General features: G+C 46.7%; 1 non-coding gene across 1 annotated transcript; it reads right to left on the bottom strand.

The window, feature by feature from the left end:
- Positions 1 to 3,073: 3,073 nt before the first annotated feature.
- On the bottom strand, positions 3,074 to 3,147 carry trnat-agu (transfer RNA threonine (anticodon AGU)). Its single transcript has one exon. It is a non-coding gene; the product is annotated as a tRNA-Thr (tRNA).
- Between the last annotated feature and the right edge of the window lie 560 nt (positions 3,148 to 3,707).

The following is a 3,707-nucleotide window of genomic DNA, read 5'->3' as shown; positions in this document are numbered from 1 at the left end:
GTTACAAGGACAATTGAGTCATTGGAGGGTGGAGGGGGTTGGGGGCCATAGATTCTCAGACTTGCAATAAGGTTATTTTACATGGAGGATTTTCAAAAATAAAAGTTTTTAAGAACAATAAGTTTTTAACGTCAAGAGAGTTTATTGTAATATGTCCCAGACAGGACAATGAAATTCTTGCTTTGCATCAGCACAACGGAATAAAGTAGGCACGGATACAGAACATATGATATCAGCGAGTCCATTATATAAATATATACACACATCAATAAATAAGCAGATCATGCAAATAAACAGATAATGGTCTATTAGTAATCAGAGATTTGTTTCAGTTGAGTTTAATAGCCTGACGGCTGTGGGGAAGCAGCTATTTCTGAACCTGGACGTTGCAGTCTTCAAGCTCCTGTACCTTCTACCTGAAGGTAGCGGGGAGATAAGTGTGTGGCCAGGATGGTGTGGGTCCTTGATGATGCTGGCAGCCTTTTTGAGGCAGCAACTGCGATAGATCCCCTCGTTGGTAGGGAGGTCGGAGGCAGTTACTGCAAATCAAAAATCTACATGTTACATTAATGATCACCACAGGAGGCAATCAACATTGAAAATGCAATCTATTAGCTTTAAGGGGAAGAGGGGGATTGTTTAAAGGAGATGCTGAGGCAACTTTTTTACACTGCCTTGAGTACGTTGCATGGATGGCGGTGGAGGCCAATATGACTAGCTTTCAAGAAGCTTTCAGAGAGGAGCAGGGAATGGAGAGATATTAATCATGTGCTGACAGAGGAGATTAACGTGGCATCATGTTTGGTGCAGACATTGTGAGCTCAAGGGCCTGGTCCAAGTCTGCTTTATGTTTCAGACCAAGTGCTGGCATCTCTTGCATGTAGTTGCACATCATTGGCTGAAGATGGTGCTGTGTGACCATGGATGGTAACTTTCAGGAGGGAGCATTCATGTTTTCAGTAGAACCTGTACCCGTTTGGCCGATATTTTCACGTTAAGACATCAAACATGCTCAAGGATGCTCGTCGTTCTTTTGAGGAGTTACAACCCATCACATATTGGTGGCATGTGATGCAGCTGGAACAGCTACAGAGCAAATTAGACAATAGGTGCAGGAGTAGGCCATTCGGCCCTTCGAGCCAGCACTGCCATTCACTGTGGTCATGGCTGATCATCCACATTCAGTACCTTGTTCCTGCCTTCTCCCCATATCCCCTTGCTAGAGGAACTCAGTAAGTCAGGCAGCATTTGTGGTTATGTAAAAGACTAGAGGCCATAGCTCTAAAGTGAGGAAAAAAGTTTAATAGAGGTGCGCTTGGAATTTTTTTTTAACAGGGTGGCAGTTGCTAGAATATGCTGCCTGGGTTGGTGGTGAAAAAAGATACAATAGTGACATTTAAGTCTTTTTTAAATAGGGCAGCACAATGGTAGAGTTGCTGCCTTACAGCGCCAGAGACCCACATTCGATCCTGATCACGGGTGCTGTCTGGATGGAATTTGTACATTCTCCCTGTGGCCACGGAGGTTTTCGCCGGATGCTCTGGTTTCCTCCCGCACTCGAGAGATGTGCAGGTTTGTAGGTTAATTGGCTTCTGTAAATTGTCCCTAGTGTGTTGGATGGTGCTTGTGTGTGGGGTGATTGCTGGTTGGCAAGGACTCTGAGCTGAAGGGCCTGTTTCCACGCTGTATCCCTAAAATCTAAAGCTAGGCATAAGGATATGCAGACAATGGAGGAATATGGACCACGTGCAGGTACAAGGGATTAGTTTGACTTGGATTCATGTTCAGCATGGACATTGTGGACCAATGGGCCTGTACTGTCTTGTTCTGCGACTAATAACAATTTTCCCTGTGACGGTTACCAAAGACCCTCTGGGGTGAATGCAATGGGATTTGTTTATCTGTTGAAGACAGTCACAGTTATAGAATTTACTAATTCCCTGGCAACTGTTCTTCCCAGAGATGGGGAATGAAGTGCGAAACTTGTGACTCAAGTTCCTCTCTCTTCTTCTTTTGTGTGGCGTGCACAGCCTAAAGTTGTTGGACAACTTGTTCTATTTGATCTTCCGTTTGTGCACGTCGAGTTGATTGCATTAGTCGAAACAGGGTGGACCACGTGAAGGTTGTAATCTTCCACCCCAAGTTCCTCTCTCCATTGGTTGAAACCTTCCACAGAAAATAGGTGCAGGAGGAGGCCATTCGGCCCTTCGAGCCAGCACCGCCATTCAATGATCATGGCTGATCGTCCCCAGTCAATAATCCGTGCCTGCCTTCTCCCCACATCCCTTGATTCCACCAGCCCTTAGAGCTCTAACTCTCTCTTAAATCCATCCAATGATTTGGCCTCCGCTGCCCTCTGTGGCAGGGAATTCCACAAATTCACAACTCTCTGGGTGAAAACGTTTTTTTTCTCACCTCAGTCATAAATGGCCTCCCCTTTATTCTAAGACTGTGGCCTCTGGTTCTGGACTCGCCCAGCAGACATGACATCTGCTGTTAAAGCCGTGGCCTTCTTCAGTTATCCTATTCCTTTTGCAGTTGGTCTTTCAAACAGAGATGACACTGATCTAGGTAGCTTGCTATGAGGATGTTCAGCTGAGAAAACCTCTGTCATTTGTTGTAAGGTAGCAACTCTACTGGTTTGCCACCGTGCCATCTTTGCGACTCTTCTGCTACTGCAGCTTGAGTGCCAGGTCAACAAAGGTGCAGAGCAGATTATGCAGCAGTCAGTTTTGCAGCTATGCCCATTGGAAGATGGTGGAAACAGGCCCTTCGGCCCAAACTGCCCACTCCGCCAAAATGACCCAGCTGCACCAGTCCCACCTGCCCGCATTTAGCTCATATCCCTCCAAACCTGACCTGTCTTATCCATGTATCGTATCTACAGATGAAGGCTAGAACTGGGACCAGTTCCAGAACCAGAGGCAGTATCCAGAGGCAGTATAGACCAGTATTATTAGTATGATGGTCATAGAACGATGCAGCAGGGAAACAGGTGGCCTGCGGTTGATGAGATTACCGAGTGTTACTGGACAAATGTCTTTTAAAAGTCATATTTGTATCCACATAAATGAGGCACCGCTGAGATTCGAACTCAGGATCTCCTGTTTACTAGACAGGCGCTTTAACCAACTAAGCCACGGCACCTGCTTACAACCATCTTGCTGGGAGAACAGGCTGTTATGATAAGACTATCTCCAAGCATTTTGTCAGCTGGAATACACTGATGCATTAGCTTTCCTGATACGATACGATAGAACTTTATTTACCCCAGGAGGGAAATTGACCTGCCAATAATCACAGTCTACCCCACGACAGAAGGGGGAGAAGTTGTACAGTTTGATAGCCACAGGGAAGAAGGATCTACTGTGGCGTTCTGTGCTGCATCTTGGTGGAACCGGTCTGTTGCTGAAGGTGCTCCTTAGGTTGACCAGTGTGTCACGGAGGGGGTGAGCTGTATTGTCCAGGATGCTCCGCAGTTTGAGGAGCATCCTCCCCTCCCTCGCCCCTCCTCGCTGACCACTCCAGAAGATCGCCCTCTCCCAGCAATGAAGTTGCTCCTGAGGATCTGTCTATCTCTCTGTGTGGGGGGGGGGGGGGGGGGGGGGGGGGGGGGGGGGGATTTCTAAAGAGAGTTTTTATGATGTTTTATCAAGATAAGAAACAGTCGGAAGGAGGAAAGGTCAGATTTCGAAGGAAAGTCAGAG

Source organism: Leucoraja erinacea, chromosome 34, assembly GCF_028641065.1.
Source record: "Leucoraja erinacea ecotype New England chromosome 34, Leri_hhj_1, whole genome shotgun sequence".
Lineage (NCBI taxonomy): Eukaryota > Metazoa > Chordata > Chondrichthyes > Rajiformes > Rajidae > Leucoraja > Leucoraja erinaceus.
The sequence above is the reverse complement of the archived record's forward strand: the minus strand, read 5'-3'. Positions and strand labels throughout refer to the sequence as shown.